The 21,971-nt window shown below is 37.6% G+C and overlaps 1 protein-coding gene across 4 annotated transcripts in view; it reads left to right on the top strand.

The window, feature by feature from the left end:
* Positions 1–7,945: 7,945 nt before the first annotated feature.
* MIPOL1 (mirror-image polydactyly 1) overlaps positions 7,946–21,971 on the top strand; it is a 274,962-nt gene continuing 260,936 nt past the window's right edge. For all 4 annotated transcript variants that reach the window (XM_045568308.1, XM_045568299.1, XM_045568325.1 and 1 more), the window contains exon 1: positions 7,946–8,114. The gene's annotated coding sequence lies outside the window, so the exon portion shown is untranslated. The remainder of the gene's footprint in view (positions 8,115–21,971) is intronic.

Below are 21,971 nucleotides of genomic sequence, written 5' to 3'. Positions count from 1 at the left end.
ACCCAATTCATCACATTGTTCTTTCATTATTGTCAATAATGACATAATGACTTGCAGTAAGAGCAAAACTGCTAAAGTATCAAGCTTATACTTTTAAAATTATTGATTTATTTAGCTGATCTTTGTTGAGAATTACATAATTAAATTTTTGATTTATCTATCATTGCACAGTGGCTAAATACCCACTGAACTTAAATACCTCACAATTTCTTCAGTGTGTTTTTGGAATAAAGTTTATGTATTGGGCCACTGGATCAGTTACAGTACAACACCAAAATAATAGTGGCTTAAATAAGATAAATGTATTTATCCCTCATGTAATAACCCACTGGTAAGCTACAATAAAGCTCCAGCTAGCAGAGGGAGAAAAGTGAGAAAAATAAAGAAAGTCTTGGAAATTACAATAACCTCATTGGCCAGAACTTGAATACAAGAACTATACCTGGGTATTAGGGAGGTTGGGAAATGTATTTTTCTGGGTGCCAATGTGTCCAGCAAAAAGACGCTACCATTATGGAAAAAGAGAAGAACATTTGGGAACAACCAGCAGTATCTGCCAGAGTTTGGGAAAAAAGTTTAGAAATGAAAATCTATACTTTAAGATAACAATATTTGCTCATTTTTACAGATTTTGTTTTCCTCGAGGCTAAAGTTTGTGTTAGTGTCTAACCAGAAAATGTAATATAATCCCATGGTACTCACTGTACATGACTAGAACCATATTTTAAAGTGCCATCCCTTTAAAGATATATAGCAATTGCAGGTCCAAAGTGTCTATTTTAGGTGTCAAAACACACTCTGTACATACACACAGATACACACACACACACAAACAGAATTTGGCATACATGAAGCCTATCCATGGAATAGGGTAGGAAGTTGAGGAGAGTGGTCTGGACATCAGATTAAGAAATGTTGACCAGCAGAAGAGATTACCTGTAACTCTTGAACTATTCAAAAGATCTATTATTCTATAATATTCTTATGTAGAATTATTAGAAGTATTATGTACTTTAAAATCTTTGGGTCTGAGTATCACTACACGAAACTTACAGTTGACAAATACCAAGGCATCATGTTATTATTAAGGACAGATTTTAGGTTCTGTGTATTAGATTATCCCCCATCACCTAAAGGCATTTCTAAATTCCAAGGAACTCTACTGGACAGTGTGAATGAAATAGTTAATAAGGAAACTTTTTTCTAAAATACTTTATTGTGATAGAATAGGAACAACACGTAGAGGTCATTCATATGCCAGAATTCTGTTTTTTGGAACATAACTGGGAATCTAGGAGCTAAAAAAGCCTCTAAGTGGTTAACTTGTAGGAATCCACTTTCATCCTAAAAGCTCCTTAGTTGTCACTTAGAACTAATTTTAGATCCAATTCTTAAAAAGGTGGATATCTAATGTCTTGGCTCATATCAGATTAGAATGTATTAACCTAATATTTAGAATGTGGCGTTGGGGAGAATAGGGGAGGTTCTATTTAGAAAAGTGAAGATCAGTTTGCAATTTTCAGGCCATATTGAGCCTATGTAGCCAATTGCAATAATTATAGCATTCATTGAATGCTTACCTTGTGCCAGACACTGGGCTAACTAAGCATTTTGTAACCCATTATCTCATTCACAATATCCCTGTGACAGAAGTAGTCTCAACTCCATTTTACAAAGGAGGAAACTCTGGCACTGAGGTTAAGTAACTTACCTGAAGTCACATGAGTATTTGAGATCTTATTTGAACCTAAGTATGTATAACTTAGGAGCCCTCTATTATTATGCTATGTTTATTATTAGGCCCTCTATTATTAGGCTGTATTATTACACTAGACAGAGTGATCATTTTAAAGCATATTTCTGATATCACTCACCTGTTCCAAGCCATCTAGTAGCTTCCTGTCATCTTTAGAATAGAATCCAATCCTAACCATAGCCCAAAAGGTCCTATGTAATTTGATTTCTAGTTACTTCTCCATACTCATTTCCTAACACTCGTTCACTCTGTTCTTGTCACACTGATTTTCTTGGCATTTGTCTGAACACCCCAAGCATGCTCCCATCTTTGCATTTGCTTTTCCCTGTGCCAGGAATATTCCTTTCCTAAACATTCCCATGGTTTTTGCTTTACTTCAGGGTCTGCACAAATATTACTTTAACAGGTAGGTTTTCTCTATCTTAAATAGCACCTTCCAATAGCTACTATCAAAAAGACAAGTGATAACAAATATTGACAAGGTTGTGGAGAAAAGAGAACCCTGGTACACTGTTGGTGAGGATGTGGATTGGTACAGACATGGAAAATAGTATGGAGGTTCCTAAAGAAGTTAAAAATAGAACTACCATATAACCCAGCAATCTCTCTTCTGGCTGTATTCCCAAAGGAGATGAAATCACCACATTGTAAAGATATCTGCACTTCCATGTTCATTGTAGCATTATTCACAATAGCCAAGATATGAAAATAATCTGTCTATTTACATTTAGGATGACTGGATAAAGAAAATGTGGTCAATCCACACACAATGGAATATTATTCAGCCTTAACAAAGGTGATCCTGCCATTTGCCACAACATGGATGGACCTGGAAAACGTTATACAAAGTGAAGTAAGCGGACAGAAAGAAAAATATTGCATGATCTAATTTTACGTTTAGAGATCATGAGGACTAAAACTAATAAACTTATATCTTGCTTCTTAAGGCAGGTAGGAAAGAAGAAAAATTACATTATATTAGGGATTTTTTGTTAAAAAAAAGTGCTTAATAGATTTTAGCAACTCTTGTAACAAACACAGAAAGTAACCATATGAGATGATAGATACATTAATCTGATTCACTATAGTAACCATTTTACTATTTCTATGTATCCTATAATTTCATGTTGTAAACCTCAAGTATACACAGTAAAAATAAAAATATACTTTTTAAAAAATAGCACTTTTCCCCAAATTTCTTCATTCTTTATCCTGATTTTTCTTCATTGTAATGTTCAGCACCTAGATATATTCTGTGTTTATTTGTATATGCTTTGTCTTTTCTACCTCTTTAATGCAAAGTCCATGCAAAAATAAGTGAGATACTCCCTGGCACATAGAAGGAATATTATTTGGTGATATATATATAATATTATATGAATATTATATACTATATATTAATAAATATTAATGTAGTGAATGTAGTTATCCCAGATGAACGCCCTATATTCTTTAAGTAATCACTCCAATGTCCCTCTCCTTTATCCCATGGCAACAACTAATATGTACTGTCTCTATGGATTTGCTTATTCTGAATATTTCATATAAAAAGAATCATACAATATGTGACCTTTTTGTATTTGGCTTTTTACAGTTAGCATGTTTTCAATATTCATCCAAATTGTAGGATGTATCAGTATTTTGTTTCTCTTTATGACTGGATAATATTCCATTTATCACAATTTGTTTATGCATTCATCCATTCATGGCCACTTGACTAATTTCTACCTTTAGGCTACTATGAATAATGCTGCTATAAACATTTACGTACAGGTTTCCATGTGGACATATGTTTTCTTTTCTCTTGGACATAAGAGTGAAATTGCTGGGTCATATAGTAATTCTATGTCTAACTTTTTGAGGAACTACCAAACTTTTTCTCAGCAGCCATATCATTTTACACCTCCGCTATCAATGTATGAACATTCCTACTCCACAACCCTCCCAACATTTGTTATTTTCCATTTTTGATTATAGCCATCCCAGTGAAGTGGTATCACATTGTGGTTTTGATTTGCATTTCCATAATGACCAATGAAGTTGGCATCTTTTCATATACTTGTCGGCAATTTATACATATTCTTTGTAGAAATGTCTGTTCAAGCCCATGGCTCATTTTTTAATTGAGTTGCTTGTATTTTGTTGTTGCATTGTAAGAGTTGTTTTATATTCTTGATATTAAGCCCTTATTAAATATGATTTGCAAGTTTTTCTCCCATTCTGTCAGTTGACTTTTCACTTCTTGATACTGTCCTTTACTTTCTTTCTTTTCTTTTCTCTTCTTCTTCCTCTTCCTTTCTTCCTCCTCTTCCCCCTCCTCTTCTTCCCCTTCTTATCCCTCCTTCTCCCTCCTTCTTCCCCCTACTCTTCTTCCTTCTCTTCCTCTTCTTCTTCCTCCTTCTACCTTTTTCTCCTTTGTCTCCCTTCTTCATCCTCTTCTTTCTTCTTCCTTCTTCTCCTTCTTCTCTTTTCTTCCCCTTATTCTCCTTCTTTCTCCCTCCTCCTTCCTCCTTCCTTCTCCCTCCTTCTTCCTCCTCCTCCTCCCTTCTTCACCTCTTTCTTCCTCCTTCCTTCTCCCTCCTTCCTCCTCCTCCTCCCCCTTCCTCCTTCCTCCTCCTCCTCCTCCAACAGGATCTCACTCTGCCATCCAGGCTGGAGTATAGTCATGTGATCACAACTCACTGCAACCTCAAACTCCTGGGCTCAAGTGATCCTCCCATCTCAGCCTCCCAAGTAGCTAGGACTACAGGTGCATGCCACCATGCCTGCTAATGTTTTTCTTATTTTTCATTTGCAGAGATGGGGCTCGCTATATTGTTCAGGCTGGTCTCGAACTCGTGGGCTCAAGTGATCCTCCTGCCTTGGCCTCCCTAAGTGCTGAGATTACAAACATGAGCCACTGCACCTGGCCAATAACATCCTTTGATACACAAAAGCTTTTAATTTTTATGAAGTCCAGTTTATCTAGTTTTTCTTTTCTGTTGCTGTTCATGCTTTTGGTGTCATCCTAAGAATGCATTTCTAAATCTGAAGTCATGAAGACCTACCCCTATACTTTTATCTAATAGTTTTCTAGTTATAGCTCTTATATTCAGGTTGTTAATCAAGTTTGAGTTGGTTTTGAATATGGAGTGAAGTAGTGATGCAAATTTACTAAATTCTGCAGACTCTGTTTCATATTTCTTCAAGCCATCCTTTTCCATCTATCCTGCCCTGTCATACCTTTTATTATTTTTTACCTGGATTAACTAGTCTTGCAAATTTGACAATTTTGATTCTGAAACATATTTTTCAAATTGATGAATTATTTACCTAAAGTGAAAATCTGATTTACCTAAATCACTCCTGCTTAACTTTCAATTTCTACAGATTATAGAATCAAGTGTAAGGTACTTAAACAAAATGGAAGACCCTTCATAATCTTTCCAACCTCATTTCCCACCACTTTTTGTCTTAAATTCTATATTGTGATAATATTAAAGTGCTTAAAGTTCCTTGTAGTATCTCACCTCCATACTGGTTCCTCTACAAGGAATTCCATTTTCTCTACACCTCCACTCTCACTTCTACCTCTTCATTTTTCTAACTCCTTCCTAATTCTGTCTTCCTCATCCCTTCAACTCCCTTCCCCCAAAGCCATTTCTCAGTTTACATGATATGATGGTTAATGGTTAATTTTGTGTGCCAGCTTGGCTGGGCCATTGTGCCCAGGTATTTGGTCAAACATGATTCTGGATGTTTCTATGAAGGTTTTTTTGTTTGTTTGTTTAATGAGATTAACATTTAAATCAGCAGACTTTGAGTAAAGCAGTTTACATTCCATAATATGGGTTGGCCTCATCCAATCATTGAAGGCCTCAACAGAACAAAGAGTGATACCCTCCAACTCTCAACCTCTCCAGCAAGGATTTCTGCCAGTAGAAGGCTTTCAGACTGGAACTGCACTATTGGCTTGTCTTAGGGGTCCAGCATGATAGCCTTTGGTCAAACTGCAATCCTTTTCTAAAGCTTGCTGACCTCCACCAGAATTTGGACTAAGTAAACCTCCACAGTGGCATGAATCAATTCCTTACAATAAATGAATCTCTCTCTCCACCCCCCCAAATCCTGTTGGTTCTGTTTCTCTGGAAAACCCTAATTAATATACATGATATTTTCAGCTATTTGTGCATAATTTTTATTATTTTATTTACAGAACTGATCAGAGTGCATGATAATTGTGGAATATGATATTTATGGACTTGAGTATATTAATGATCTGACATTCTTTTGTTTCCTATAATGAAAAAGGGGTTTATTTTCTTCTCATCTTCATCTACATTTCTGCAAAAATCCAGCTTACAGGAGGGATGAGGACAACATTTTTAATGACTGCTCATGGAGAAGAAAGCAAGCTGACTGCTCTCTTTCAATTCATGTAGACAGGCAACTGTTAGCAGGGTGGAGAATGAGTGAATGTATGTGGGTTATGGTGGTGGTGGAGGGGAATAGGGGAAAACTTAGCTATTGTAGCATGGAAAGATCAGGGAAAGATCATTAATAAGTCACTTCAGGTAGGTTGGAGAGAGGACTAGGGAGAATTAGACCTAATGTTTAAACTCACTGCATCAAAAAAAGAGAAGGAAAAAAACAGGTTACTGAAAGGAAAGAAACATGGGGTTTCTTTTTACCCTGGAGACTTTAAGCATTCAGATAATGGGCTTTAAAAAATGAGGGAAAATGTACTCAGTGAAAACTGTTATATTCACTTTCTCTATATTTATACTACTGAGTATTTGACTTCAATTTTCTCAATGTCATAGTCACTATCCTTCCTTATTTTTTATTTCTTAGCCACGAAAAGCAACTTTCCCTCCTTTCTTTTACACATAATTGGATTTAGTCGTAAGCCTTTGCACAAGCCATTCTTCCTGTTCAGAGTGTCTAGTTTGACAAACTACACAATCCCTCTTTTTGTCTCATATATTTTTATGGTAATTTGTGTTCATAAATACCTGATTCAAACAATAACAAAGCAAAACATGCATTTCAAAGTGGAATCTCTAACAAACACCTCAGAGCACGGTCTGTTCGTTATAGCATAACCAAAATTTTGTGTATATTATAACCTATTTTATTTCTCTTTTCTTCTATTTTGTTTCTTTTTTCAAACCAGATCAGGATGTACACACACTATTTTGTTCCAATTAATTTACATCCAATCCTTCCATGTCTTTTTTTTATTACGTATTTTACACTTACTGAAGTATAATTTCCTTTCATTAACTTTAACCACTAACTTGGGAACCCGTCAACACTCACCATATTATGCCTATTCTCTGGGGACATGAAAAAAAATCATTATTGCCCATTATGCAGCACCCAGAAGAGTACCTGGCACATACTATGTGCTCAATAAATCTTTAGTGTCTGTGAGAATCATGAGTAACAGGAGTCAAGGTGACAGTTATAAAAGCAATTCTGACCTGTGGAACAAGGAAACCACACTTGGATTACTAGCAGTTATTATACCAGTCCTTTCTTGTTTCAAAACGGAGGCAGACGAATGAGGACTTTAATTCTGGAAGGTTCATCATTTTGTCTTAGAGAATTCACTTATCCAATCTAAGAATCCCGATTTCTTTCCAGCACTAAGTCAAAAAAGTCACCAGCTGCAAGGTTTTTGTCTGAAACGTTCTTTGGCCAGGACCCACGTATCACTGTTGCTCACTCCACTGGAGCGCGATCTCTTGCACTTGCCATTCGACTACCACCTCGGTACACGCCCCTCTCTTCTCTCCCCAGCACCCTAGTCCCACTTTCTCTCACCCCAAACCACACACAAAAAACGGAAACCACAATTTCGCCAGGTTCTGTGAAGACTCGACAAAAGTCTGAGGCCACAAGACGCGCTTTCCCTCTTCTAACCAGATTCGGTTTCCTCCAGGCACTGTCTTGCTCTCCCGGGACGCGCCCGCCGCCTCGGACCGGACAACCTTGACGCTCCGCTGCGGCAGCCGCTCAGGCGAACGCCGCCTACTTTCTTCTCGCAACTCCTCGAAGGACTTTCTTAATTCTCTCCCCAGCCCAGAGGCCCCGCCTCGCGGGCCTGGCGGCGCGGCACGCGCATGCCCGGTGCGCGCCGTCTCTCCGCAGGGCCCCGCGCGCGGCGTGCTGCCGGCTCCTTCCCTCTCCCCCGCGCCCCGCCCCACCCCGCCGGTCGTTTGGGGGCGCGCGCACCTCGGCGCGCGGGTGAGCCCCGGGCCGGGAGGCTCCCAGCGAGCGGCGATTGGCTGACGCGGTGGCTGCGCGTCTGGCCTGAGAAACTCTGGGTGAGCGAGTGGAGTCGGCTCCGCGGGCGGTGCCGGGCGCATCTCAGGTAAACGGCGTGGCCGGGAGGTTTGGGCGACCGGAGAATGATCGGAATGAGCGTAGCACAGCCCTGGAATTTCCGGCCCAGACTCCTCGGAGGAGTTGGGGCCGAGCGGAAGCTGCGCCCAGTAAATGCTGGCCCCGCGCGGCTGGGAGTGATGAGGCTCCCTCGAAGGGCAGCGTCGTGGGGTCCTCTGGTGACAGAGCGCTCTTTTGGGGCATGATTTCGGCATCGTCCGCAGTTTCCTATTACAAGAGTTTAGCAGTTAAGCATTCATTCAAGGGTGTAGGTTTTTGTTATTTTTTCCCCTTAAGTCGCCCCCGATTTAGAGGGTTCGAGTCCTGGTTCACCCTCTGATCGACTCGGTGCCCTTGAGAGGATCAATCGTTTTATACTTCAGTTCTCACACTTGTAAGTGTAGGCAAAGAATGCGGGGCTTCCTAAGGCGCACTGAGAGACTCTGCGAAAAGACACTGTTACAATTTTTTTTTTTTTTTTTTTGGTTCACTATGTCCGTGGGCCCACATTTCTCTAAATGGAAGGTGACACCACACAACGGTATTGCAAAGTACTTTAACCTTCATGGATGGAGGGATCTGGATAAACACAAGATAGCCACATTATTAGAAAAACAACTTTCCACAAGGACAGGCTTTTGAAAAAGCTCCTTTGAGCATTTTATGCAGGTTAAATCACAGTGGTAGTAGGCAGACATAAGCCAAAACAAAGGGCCAAGCAAAACTAAATTTCAAGGAGGTTTTTTTTCTTCCCCAGATAACTAATATACTATCACAAGTTATTGTCTTTTCGAAGTTTTTTCTTGGGATCTGATATGAAACTAACCTAAAATGACGATTATGTAATCATTTGTATATTATGCAATAGTATACCAATAAAATTAATTAAAGCAAAGCTGACTTTTCTATATAAGGTGGTAGGAATTAAGACGTCAATGAGAGGTAATGATGGCAAATCAGAAAAGTGAATGGGAGATGTACACAATTTTCCTTCAAAGGCATAGAGTTTATGGAAATCTTTTTAGTGTGTTAATATTTAAGGTATAATAAACACATTGAAAAACATATGAATCATAAGTGCACAGCTTGTTGAATTTTCAAAAAGTGTACATACCTGTGTATCTAGTAACTAGTTCTAGAAAGAACATTATTTGTATTTCAGAACCTCTACTTTGTGGTTCCAAAGGTAACCATTATCTGGACTTCTAACATTATCGATGAGTTTCACCTATTATTGACTTTATGTAAAAAAATGGACTCATACATTATTTAGTCCTTTGTGACTGACTTTTGCTCAATATTGTATTTGTAAGATTTACCTGAGTTATGTAGCAGTAGTTTGTTCATTCTTGTGCTGTATAAGTAACTCCACATAGTTTTTGGCTATTACCAGTAGAGCTGCTATAAACATTTTTCTAAGTATTTTGGTGAATGTATGTATACATTTCTGTTGTGTCTATATCTTCTAGTGAAATGACTTATAGGATATGTAGATGTGTTTTTGTGGTATACACTACTGAAAAGTCCTCCACATTGATTGTGTCAATTTACACTCCTACTGGCAATGTATGAGAATTCTGGTTCCTCTAAATGCTTTCAACACTTCACATTGTCTTTTTCACTTTAGCTTTTCTAGTGGGTATATAATGATATCACATTGAAGTTTTTCTCTGTTTCCCTTATGACTAATGATTGCTCTATAGAATTTCATTTAACCCAGTACTGTGTGAAGCTAGGACTACCTGTGTTTTAGGTTTTATAGGCTACAGGCTGTATATGGTCTCTGTACCATTTCCTTCTTCTCTCCCTCCCTTCCTTTGTTCTTTCCTTCCTTCCTTCCTTTCCTTCCTTCCTTCTCTTCCTTTCCTCTCTTTTTTCCTTTTTCTTTTTTTTTTTTCTTTTTTTTTTGTTAGAGACAGGATCTTAGTCTGTCACCCAGACTGGAGTATAGTGGCACAATCATACCTTACTGCAACCTCAAACACCTGGGCTTAAGTGATCCTCCTGCCTCAGCCTCCCAAGTGGCTAGGACTATAGGCACGCACCACCATGCTGGCCTAACTTTTTTTTTTTTTTTTTGAGACAGAGTCTTGCTGTGTTGCCCAGGCTAGAGTGAGTGCCGTGGCGTCAGCCTAGCTCAAGCAACCTCAAACTCCTGGGCTTAAGCGATCCTACTGCCTCAGCCTCCCCAGTAGCTGGGACTACAGGCATGCGCCACCATGCCCGGCTAATTTTTTCTATATATATTTTTTTAGTTGGTCAGATAATTTCTTTCTATTTTTAGTCTCACTCTTGCTGAGGCTGATCTCGAACTCCTGACCTCGAGCAATCCAACCGCCTCGGCCTCCCAGAGTGCTAGGATTACAGGCGTGAGCCACCGCACCCGGCCTGGCCTAACTTTTTAAAAAGAATTTTTGTAGGGACAGGGTCTCACTGTGTTGACTGGGTTGGTCTTGAACTCTTGGCCTTAAGTGATCCTCCTGCCTTGTAAAGTGCTGAGATTACAGGTGTGAGTCACTGCACCTGGCCTTCTCTCCCCTCGCCTCCCCTCTCTTCATCCCTCCCTTCCCCTCATATAAAAACCATTCTTAGCTCATGAGCTGTTCAAAAACAGTTTTTTTATTTTTATTTTTCTTACTTTTTTTTATATTTGTTTTTTGAGACAGAATCTCACTCTGTTGCCCAGGCTAGAGTGCCGTGGCATCAGCCTAGCTCACAACAAACTCAAACTCCTGGGCTCAATCAATCCTCCTGCCTCAGCCTCCCGAGTAGCTGAGATTATAGGCATGTGCCAGCATGCCTGGCTAATTTTTTCTATATATACAAAAACAGTTGTTAAAAAATAATTTAGGCACATTAAAATGTTAAAGAATTTATTTGAGCATTCAGCAGTTTCATGCATTGGGCAGCACCAAACTGCTAGCGGTTTAGTGCTCCACCAAGGGGGCATGAACTTTTATGAGGTATTTTTGAAAGCAGGACAAGAAGAATATTTGATTAGTTTACAGTGGAAAGCCTTTAGTTAGAAGTAAGTTGGTGGTTTCTGGTTGGTTAAGCTTAAGTTTCATTTTACTGTTTACACTGAGTTGAGTTTTGGTTTACTTATGTAGAATCCCAAGGTACTGGAGCCATCTCAGCTTAATGGCCTCCCAGTTATTTTTAACACAGTCCACTGGCTGAATTTGGGCTGTGGGTCATAGTTTGCTAACCCTTGCACTGTTCGTTGTTGGTGAAATGAATAACTGAGATGGGCTATATTGGAGAAGTATAGCTACATAATAGTATTAAGCAGCATGTGCTGTAGTGTTTTGGGGTTGAATTTCAAACTTCTGAACATACTTTCTTTGCTTTTTACCAGTTTTACCTCAAGTCTAATTAGATACCTGTTTGAGACTTTTCTGAACTGTTTTTTTTTTTTTTTTTTTTGAGGCAGAGTCCCACTCTGTCACCCTGGCTAGAATGCCGCGGCGTCAGCCTGGCTCACAGCAACCTCAAACTCCTGGGCTCAAGCAATCCTTTTGCCTCAGCCTCCCAGGTAGCTGGGACTACAGGCATGAGCCACCATGGCCAGCTAATTTTTTCTATATGTTTTTAGTTGTCCAGCTAATTTCTTTCTATTTTTCAGTAGAGATGGGGTCTTGCTCTTGCTCAGGCTGGTTTCAAACTCCTGAGCTCAAAGGATCCACCTGCCTCGGCCTCCAGAGTGCTAGGATTACAGGCGTGAGCCACCATGCCCGGCCTGAACTGTTGTTATTGCTCCTACTTTCTTCTATCCCTTTAAATCTGAAGAACAAAAGAGAAGTAAGAAGTGAGAGAAGAAAGGAGAGACAACTCTTTATGATATTGTATAAAAGGCTAGGAAAGGAAAGAATGAATATCTAAACAGTTCTGGACACTTTGAGTAGAAAAGCTTAAAAAATATATAATATACTCTTTGCAATACTTTGAGATGAATATTGTCTTTTGAGCTTTTCTATCTTGGGATGACTTGATTGAAATTTTAATCTACTGATTGAGTAGACTCATGACATGGGAATAATAGCCATTGATTTGGACCATGAAGCTTAACTGTGACACCCCTGCCCAAAATGAAGGTCCTCTCTTCCTTAAATGCCCCATTGACTATCAAATTCATCTTCTCTTACTCTTGGCCTCCTGCCTTTTACTCAGTACCACCCAAAATTTTCCCTGAATACTATCTCAGCCCACTACCTATGTTAACATTTTTAACTAGTATTTTCTTGTTTTTAAGTAATTTACAGAAGTGAATTTAGTACATACTTAGATATGTGCTAATACTAATGAGGGGCTTGAGGGTAATCTTCCTCAGTGTGATCCTTTCTTTGATGTGGATAATTAAGTTTTTTTCAGTCTTACTTGATTTGCAAACAGATTTAAGATAGGCCCCACCTTTTACCACCAATCCATTGCTGTCCTTAAGCTTTTCTTATATAGAAATTCTCGATCTAGTACATTGCATTTATACAGACACACATGCACACACACACACACACACACACACATACATACATACATTATGACTAATGTAAATACTTTCCTGCTTTATAATTCACAAACAAAACAATTATATACAGATGCTCGGCTGGCCTGGGGCTGTTTCTCACGTCTGGGACACAGGTGCAAGGATGCTTGACCAGCTTAGGAGTGTGCCTGCTAGAAGACAGCCTGCAGGGCTGTTTTTCAGGCCTGGTGTGCAGGTGCGTGGCTACTTGGCTGGCCTGGGGTGTGTCTGCCAGGGGTGGCCCATGGGGCTATTTCTCAGGTCTGAAACTCTTGGTTGTTTGGCTGGCCTGGGGGCATTCCTACAAGGGTTGGCCTATGGATTGTTGTTAGACCCTTACTGGGGGTGCAGGGCCATTGCGGTGTGTCTTGGGGAACAGGGGAGTATGGGGCTGTTTCTCAGGTCCTGAGTGTTGGTGTGTAGCTACTCTGCTGGCTCAGGGCGTTGTCATCTGCTGGAAGGCTCAGGGGCCTTTCCTGCTTGGGGGAGGGTATACAGCACTTTGGCTGGCTCAAGGGCAGGGTCCCTCTGTGTGTGTCTGGCAGACTGTTCCTCTGGCTGGAAGTATGGTGGGGGTTGGTTTACTTGCTTGCAGAACCAGAGTCACAGCCAATCCTGGGCCCAGGCTCTGCCCAGCTGGAGTTGTCATTCAGCCACCCCATGTGGGCTTGGTGTAATGAAGATGGAACCTCAGTGCTGGAGAAGCGCAGTGGCTACTGGCTCCCAGAGCAGGGTACACTCCAGATGTGACTCTGGTCTAAAGATGGCACTGTGTTGCAGCAGCTTGGCTCACAAGAGATGGGCTGGAGGGTGGGGTTGGGAGGGGTGGAGAATACATATCTTGTGCTCCGAATCAGGACAATGCAGCTGCATGGATTCCCAGCTGCTCTCTAGACTGGGCTCCTGGCTTGGGAGGATTGTGGGATTCTCCTATTGTAAGGACTGTAGTTGTTTGCAGTGGCAATGAGGGCTGGTGGGGATCTTCTGCTTACCTATTCCCTGAAACGGGAATTCCCACCTGACTCCACGCGGATCTGATCTGGGCAGGTGAGATGGATGGGGCTGTGGAGTCCAGGTGTCTTCCTGGGTGCCTCCTAGACGTCCAGTCACCACAGGTGTCTCCACTCTAGTGTTCTCCCTTTGACACTCCAGTTAAATTGTACCTATTTATTTGTTGCCTTGGTCCTTTCTTGTGAGAGGGATGAACAGAACATACTCTGAGAACCAAAGACTTTTTATTTTGAAATTTTAGACACTGAAAAGTTGCAAAAATAATACAGAGTTCCTGTATACCCTTCATCCTCCTTCTAATGCTCACAGGACGCGTAATCATAAAACAATGAAGCAAACCAAAAACTTAATATTGTAATTTAGCTAAATACTATAATTCACTGAATAATTCACTAAATATTGTATAAATTTGAATAAATTGAACAAATTCACTAAATATTACCATTTAGTGAGTAATATTTACTAAGCTGTAAATTTTATCTGGATATCACTAGTTTTTCCATTTATGTTCTTTTTCTGCACTAGGAACCCATCCAGATTCCACCTTGTATTTATTTGTCATATTTTCTGAGTCTTTTCCAATTTGTGACCTTTCTATTTTAGTATAGCTATGTTAGCCTTCTTTTGGTTAATGTGTGTATAGAATTGGATTTTAAAAGTCCAGTGGGCCATCTGTCTTACAACTGGAGCATTTGGCAATTAGATCATTTATATTTTTTATTATTCTATTTTTTTTACCCTCTGTTATTTTGAAAGTTATATATGCCCATGGTTTTGGTTTGTTTGCTTTTTTTATTTTATTAATATAAAAATGAGGCTGTTATGTTGGTTCATGCCTGTAATCGCAGCACTCTGGGGGCTGAGATGGGAGGATTGCTTGAAGCTAGGAGTCCAAGACCAGCCTAGGCAACATAGTATAGTGAGATCACCCCCATCCCTACAAAAAATAGAAAAATTAGCCAGTTGTGGTGGTACATGCCTGTAGTCCCAACTACTTGGGAGGTTGAGGTAAGAGATCATTTGTGTGTAGGTATTTGAGGCTGCAGTGAGCTATGATCATGCCACTTCACTCCAGCCTGGCAACAAAGGAAGACCCTGTTTCCAAAAAAAAAAAAAGAAAAAGGTTATGCTCTATTATTTTACAGGTTTTCTTTGTTATTTAATAATATCTTACACATCTTTCCATGTCAATACATGTTTGCATAATGTTTATAGTATGTATGTACTATAGTTTGTTTAACCAAACCTTAACTGGTAGACATTTGTACTGTTTCTAATTTTTTAATATTATAAATAGCATTGCAGTTTATATTCTTGTATATATATGTTTGCACCCTTTGCTAGAACATAGATTTCTAGAAATAGAATTGTGGAATCAAAGACTTTGTATATTTAAAGGTTTAATTGGCATTGTGGGGCATTCTTATTTTTTAATGGTGTAATTTTTTATACAAAATGATAAATGATCATTATAAACTCTTTCAGGCAACATAGATAAGTAAGGAGATGACCGCAAAACATTATCCCAAATTCTAACACCTCAGTGAAAATAACCTTTTCTGAAAACCAGGTTTATGGCATTCTGTTTCTCTAAGAATGCTCAGTATTTTTTTTAAAGCCTACCCACTGACATGTTATGAAATTTGGTAACACTAAGAATGAAGAAAATCCTGAAGATTTTTAGAGTGAAAACAGGCTGCCTAAACAAACAAACAAACAAACAAAAAACAAAGAAAAACCTGTCATCATCAGTCTTTTTGACAGCAGTATTGGCTGCTAGAACACAGTATTGCAATGATTACAGAGTTTTGAGGGCCAAGACTTTTCAATCCCAAAGCCCATGACTAGTCAATAATCACTTAAGTGTAGAGGTAAAATATAGACATTTTGAGACAGCAAAAGCATCAAAAATTTGTTGAAGTTATGTTCTACCATAATAAAGAAGTGAAAGAAAGATTTGTAATTTAGTAAATCTAGCCCAGGAAAACAGTTCAATGATGTCCTAGGAGGGACAGCTCTATAGCAGGTCTGGAGAGCAATCAGTCTAGATTAGAAAGAAGCTGCTAAGAAAGGAAGTTTCTAGGAAATAAAGGGGATATCTATCTCTTACTGAGTTAGCATTGGTAGATTGTGTCTTTCAAGGAATTTGTCCTTTTATCTACATTACCGCATTTATAGATGTGAAGTTGTAATGTTTCCTTTTTATGTTTTTAATGTCTGTGGGATCATTTCGATGTCTTTCTCTTTTTGCTGATATTGGTAATTTATGTCTTTATTTTTATCTTGATCAGTCTTGTAAGAAGTTTATCAATTTTCATTGATCTTTTCAAAGAACCAGCTTTTGGTTTCATTGATTTTCTATGTTGATTTTCCATTTTCCATTTCTTTGACTTTTGCTCTTTACAATTTTTTGCTTGCTTTGGGTTGAATTTTCTCTTCTTTTTAAGGTGGAAGCTTACATATTGATGAGAGGCCTTCTTCCTTTTTTAATATATGCATTTAGCATTATAGATTTCCCTCTAAGCATTGATCTAGCTACATTCCACAAATTTTGATATGTTGTGTTTCCATTTTTATCTAGTTTAAATATTTTGAAAATTCCCTCTCAACTTCCCTTTTGAATTATAGGTTATTTAGAATTGTTTGGGGATTTTTCAGATATCTGTCATTGATTTCTAGTCTATTTCTAGTTATTATAGTAAGATACCATAATTTTTATGATTTCAGTTCTTATTAATGAGTTCCAGTCTGTTTGATGGACAGAATTTGGTTTATTTTGGTATATGTGCCATGTGTACTTGAATATATTTCATTGTTGGGTGGAGTTTTCTGTAATTGTCAATTAAATCAAATTAATGTTTAAGAAAACCAGAGCTGGATAGTAGTTAAAGTGGTAAAAACAGATTTTATTCAGGAGCTCCTGCAGTAGGGGAAAAGAGACCTTAGTGTAGAACTGGGCTTGAGTCTCAAGAGCATGGACAAGTGGGAATTTATAGCTGAGAAGCAGGGTGGGTGTTGTGGGATGGAAAATTACTAAGAGGAATCATGAGGGTTAGGGAGGATTCCGGTTAAACCAACTTGATAGGATTCTTGCTGAAGGTAGGCCAGGGTGATCAGATATGGAGGATGCGGGTTCTCAATAAACTAATTTAGAAGGATTCTTGCTAAAACTGGGTGATACAAAGACAAACACAGAAGCTCAAAGGTTGAGGCCTAGTTTAGTAAAGGGTTCAAAGTAGCCTGATTAAAGTTTGGTCAAGGTGAGAGTCTTTGTCCTTGATGGTATGAAGTCATCTATATCCTTACTGATTTTCTGAGTACTCATTCTAATTACTGAGAGAGGTGTGGTGAGATTGCCAACTGTAAATATGGATTTGTCTTTCTCCTTTCATCAGTTTTTACCTCAGATATTTTGATCTGTTGTTAAGTGCTTACAGATATAGGATTGCTTATGTCTGTTTAGTGAATTGAGCTCTTTAATGCACTTCTTTGGTTTTGGTAATATTCTTGTTTTACTTAGATGTTAATATAGCCACTCCTGCTTTCTTTTGATTAGTATTTGCATTTCTTTTCACTGTGCTCTATTATCTTACATAATATATAATTAAGAAAGGGTAATTTGTGGGATATTTTCATTTTGCTTGCATTCTGTTATTTATTTTAAATAACATTTTCATTTTAGAATATACTGTCTTATTAAGTATGATCTAAGATCTCATAATTTTATGTTAAGTTCTGAGGATATGAGTATTCATCATATAATTAGAAAAAAATTTACTTTCTTGGATGGAATTTGAATGGTGATTTCTTGGAGATACTATTTGCACTTCAGTGCTGAAATGCTGTTTTGCATTGTCTCCACCATATACATATAACCTAAATAAAATTTAAACATCTAAATTCCTTCTTTTTAATGAATTATTTTCTGAAGTATAGAAGACCACTTCTTTAAGCAGCATGTCTTCAAACTAATTAGTACTGTAATACTTGTGTTATCTTTTAAATTTAATATAAATTGAAGCTACTTCCTTAATTTATGTCAAACAGCTTATTGCCAGCGTGGGAGCTGCAGATATTGTGTGTTATAGCTTATGATATCCCAAAGTAGAACATTTTATTCGGTGGCATGAGCTGGCACAGTGGGCAAGATTATTCTAATTCATTTGGGTAGGTGAACTGGAGCTTAGGAAGTTCATGTACAAAAACGCACTGTCAGAGTTTCTTTGTGATTTTTTTACTGATAAGAAACTCTGGGTTTATAATTTCTCTATCTTAATTTCTATTGCCTTTATTATATACAGCTGATTAATTTTCATCTTATTTAAGTTAAAATCTATATACATATCTTTAAATGCCTATGTTTTGTCTGTCACTCATTTAGAATTAAAATCTCATTAAAATATTTTGTCACGTGATTACTATCTGGTTAGTTCTAAAAGCTCATATTCTACATGTAAATGTATCTGTCTTAGTCTTTTATATGTTGCTACAACAGAATATCAGAGGATGGGTAATTTGTAACGAACAGAAGTTTATTTGGCTCATGGTTCTGGAGACTGGGAAGTCTCAGAGCATGAAACTGGCATCTGGCAAGGGCCTTCATGCTACATCATCCCATGCATGGCAAAAGGTGAAAGGACAAGAGAATAAGAGAGGGCTGAACAAAGCCACTCTCTGGTTAATGACATTAATCCATTCTTGAGGGTGGACCCCTCATGGCCTAATCACCTGTTAACAGTCCCGCCTATTAATATCATTGCAATGGTAATCAACATAAGTTTATTTCTCACTCATACAAAGTTTAGCTTAGAAATCAAAGTTTCTTTTGTCTTGTGATGCCGTGATGACAAGGTTCTGGAAATTGTGGTGGGGTGGGGGGAAAAGAGAGCTAAAGTATCTCATAAAATGCCTTTAAGGGCAAGTCCTGAAATTGGCTTATGTTATTTCTCCCACACTGCTTTGGCTGCAACTCAAATGACCCATATGTAAAGATGGCTAGGAAATGCAATTTTCTTGTGCATTGGGGAACATGAACTGATACGGTTATAATGCACACAGCCTTGGGTTTGGAAAGGGAGAGAGTAGAAGAGGAAATGATGGTTAGATCTCATCTCTTTTTGTTACCCCAGTAGGATTATTGCCCTGCCTTGGCATTACCCTATGGCACTTGCAGCTTGGGCTATTGCTGCTGATTTCATAAATATTGGTGGAGCAGACAAAAATTGTCCTAAGGCAACATGGGGGATGTAAGAGCCACACATATTTTATTCTTTCAGCATCACCCAGTGTCTGCCCTTTACCTAAGGAGGCCCTCTACCTATTTTAAGACAGCTGACACATGGATTTCTTAAAGTTTTTGGTTGTTTCCTCAAGTCAATGATTCCTTCTTTTGGAGCTATTCTAGGTTGGTTGTGGGGAAGAAAATCAGCAACCTATTGTAGTTCATTGTCTTCAGAGGAACTAGAAGCCTTCCTAATTTCTGAATAAAGCTTCTTTAGGAAAAAAATTCAAACCTTGTCTTAACTAAGAAGGAAACAGTTTAATTTCTTGTCCTTATATATAGAGAGAATAAGTAGTTTATTTCTAGGATCTAGGTATGATCGTAATTTCCATAAACCAATAACTTTGGGTATCTGTCAATGACCCAGAGGACAGCAGAAAACTTTGTGTTAGGTTACCTGTGAAATGTGATTCTTGCCTAGAAAGAGAATTTCCTTTCTTCCAATTATTGATACTGTCCTCACCCTCTCTCCTCAGGTCAGGTTGAAGTAATTTAAAAATCACCTTATCAAAGCAAGTACATCACTTCAAATTTTTTAGTGTGTAATTAGTCTCTCAAGGCACCCAAAAGAAGAAATATTAAAAACAATTTTGATTTGATAAAATAAGTACCTTGACCAATAAAGAAAAGTTAAAAGATTGAAAATGTTTAAGTTTCAAAAATAAGCCAACAATTTCCTAAGAAATCTTTACATTGAGTAGGTCATTTAAACATATATATACTCTTCTGCAGGGTACTGTGCAACTCGGGCACTAAAGCAATGAATGAGTGCATTGTTAAATTTATAAGTGTTATTAAAATATTAATGTATTAAAAACCTATTCATCTGAATTAACTTCACAGAGTAGTAATGAACATCATTAGTTAAATCAGCAACATGAAGAGAAATGCACTTAAATTCTATATTGAGTTTATGCAGAGATGTGGAAATAAAACTATTAGAAGGAAAAATCTGTTACCATCACTACTGATTGTATACCTCTTTATACTTGTGATTGATTTTAATGGGATTTTATTGAGTTAAACTTACATGCTTTGTATCATGATTCAAAAATAACTGAGTTTGACTGGAAGTTTAGTTACATCAATGATTAAAATGTTTTTACATTGTTTAAAAAAACATGTAGCAGACAGACAAATACTATGTGATCTCACTGATACATGGAATCTAAGATAGTTGAATGCAGAAGTAGAGAGGAGAATGGTGTTTACCAGGGCTGGGGGTGAGGGTGATTCGGGAGGTATTGGTCAAAGGATACAAAATTTCAGTTGGATAGGAAGAATAAGTTCAAGAGAACTGCTGTACAAAATGATGACAATAGTTAGTGTATTTTATTCTTGAAAATTGCTAAGAGAGTTGAAAAGTGTTCTCATCACAAAAAAATAAAACTATGTGAGGTAATGCATATGTTAGTTAGATTGCTTTAGTTTATTTCAAAACATATTATACACAAATATATACGTTTTTATTTGTCAATTAAAATAAACATATATTTAAAATAGTTAATAAAAGGAATTTATAATAATTTAAAATATATAACAGAATTAAAACTTTTCATTATTTTTAAAATTACAAATTTTTTTTGCTATGTTATTATTTGGGAAATGTCATCAAAGAGTTTAGAGACCCTGCTTGTGCTTTTGTGTATGTTTCCCTATTTGTTATTATGACCATAGGAAATTTGAGGGAAGTTTTACACTGGAATCTGTTTACATGATATTGCTCTATATCTGTATCTTTGTGTAGTAAATTTTGTGTATTTTATCCTCTTCCTTAAAGGAATAGTGTGAATACTAAATTTTTATTTAAAAAAATCAGCTGCCACTATTCTTTTTCCTATAGGAAAATTTGTTATAAGATGTTGAAGAAATCTCAAGTATTCGTAAATATCATGTTACCAAATGAAAAAATTTGTTCAAAAGGACTGAGTGCGGTGGCTCATGCCTGTAATCCCAGCACTTTGGGAGGCTGAGGCAGGAGGATTGCTTGATGCCAGGAGTTTGAGGCCAGCCTGGTCAAAATGGTGAGACCCCATCTCTACAAAAAATTTAAAAATCTCCAGTTGTGGTGGTATACGCCTATAGTCCCAGCTACTCTGGAGGCTGAGGTGGAAGATTGCCTGAGCCCAGGATTTTGAGGCTCGAGTGAACTATGATTGTGCCATTGCACTCCACTTGGGTGGAGCTAAACCCTGTCTCTTTAAAAAAAAAAAAAAGAAAAGAAAAGGAATTTCAGTCAGAATGTTGAACAGAAAAAATGTGAGTGATTACATGTTATGAGTGAAAAGCTAGCGTTTCTAAAAGTCAGTTTTGTCAATTTTGCAAAATTAGTATACAGGGCTGAAACATAAGCTGTGGAGATGTTAGTCTATTTCTCCACTAGATGGAGCTGTATACTAATAGTAATGCTCTACTGTATGGCAAACAAGGGCATGTTATCTGATGAGATAGTAAGATTAAGCTTAAGTAAATCAATATATTAATACAATTAAATAATTTGCCTATTTGTTGTATAACTGTAGGTAATATATAATCTTATCCCTTATGTATAAAAATGTTATTCACCAGTCATCTGTGGGGAATGGGTATGGTTGATTTTTTTTTTTTTGGTAGAGCTGATAAGTTTCTATTGGTCTTTCCTTATACTTTTAGTCAGTACTATAATGACCAAAAAATATAAAATATTTTCAATATACAGTTTAAATTATCTTAAATGGCTTCCACTCAATAATTTGCTAGAAGAACTGAAATTCTGCATTCCCTTTGGTATAAATATACTGACTGATGCCTATGCTATGCTTAATACTGAGGCTAGTGGATTAATCTCTTGTAGATACTTCTCCTACCAGTTTAGTTGATTTATATATTTACCAAATGTCAGCTGTGTTTGTTTCCAAACTTATTTATACTAGTCATATCTGTGATCATTAAATTAAATTGAAAAAAGCTAATGAAAATATCATTATAAAAAGCATTCTTCCTCTGAAAACTAACATAAATGCTTTGGAACACTCATAAATGTGAATTACTAA

The sequence above is a fragment of the Lemur catta genome, chromosome 1 (assembly GCF_020740605.2).
Source record: "Lemur catta isolate mLemCat1 chromosome 1, mLemCat1.pri, whole genome shotgun sequence".
In the NCBI taxonomy this organism is placed as follows: domain Eukaryota; kingdom Metazoa; phylum Chordata; class Mammalia; order Primates; family Lemuridae; genus Lemur; species Lemur catta.
The sequence above is the reverse complement of the archived record's forward strand: the minus strand, read 5'-3'. Positions and strand labels throughout refer to the sequence as shown.